The sequence below is a fragment of the Aplysia californica genome, unplaced genomic scaffold (genome assembly GCF_000002075.1).
Source record: "Aplysia californica isolate F4 #8 unplaced genomic scaffold, AplCal3.0 scaffold00954, whole genome shotgun sequence".
Taxonomy (NCBI): Eukaryota; Metazoa; Mollusca; class Gastropoda; order Aplysiida; family Aplysiidae; genus Aplysia; species Aplysia californica.
Window position 1 is genome coordinate 84,614 of NW_004798224.1, and position 876 is coordinate 85,489.

An 876-nucleotide genomic window follows, 5' to 3' on the forward strand; every position below is an offset into this window, starting at 1 on the left:
GGGGGGTGTACGTGGTGAAACACCAAACCAGTGTGCAAGGATCTAGACAATAAGAATGTACTTTATTATCTTATCTCAAGGTCTGTCTATTTGTATGTTTAGAAGATAAAGTTATCACATTATGTATTTGAGGAAAATGTGTAGAAAGAACAAATGAATAAATCAATAAGCTTAAGGTCAGTCTATCTGTGTGTTGGAAGATAAAGTTGTAGTTCCCAGCTTGTGTTGACAACCTGCAGACACACCTGTAGAGCTGTCTTATAATCCCTGCCTCTGTCTCCACAGCTTCAGGGCAAGATACGTCACAACAAAATGAGAGCGAGAGAAAACAATGAATAAAAGAGAGAACAAAGATAAAAAAAGAACCCAAAAAAAACTTCTTCTTCAAGAGCCAGATCTGAAATAGACATCATGGTTCGCCACACATTTCTCTGCTGGGATGTTCCAACAATACAAGACACCCTATATTGTTATTGTTATTATATCATTATCACCATTTATTGTTTTGTTGTTTTTTCTTGTCCCTTCCTTCATCGGTTTTCTGTTTAAGTGCAGATTTTTTATTGCCTTCATTGACACAATTTAAATCCTTTTGTAGACGGGCCTCCGACAGGTAGGGCCAACCTGCACTGAGAGAAATACAAAATCTTAGTAGAGAAACCGCGAAACTCGGTAACAATTCTGCCCATTCGGCACTTGAACTCGAGTCTCCTGCGTACAACAAAGAAGCAGCTATTCCCTACACCACAGACGTCGGGGCCCAACTGCTCAACACGATAAACTGACAAAGGAGAAAGTCGGAGAGACGATTGTAACACTTACGTCGGCTAAGCTATCCCCCTTCTCTCTCTCTCTCTCCGCACAGACAACAAAGGT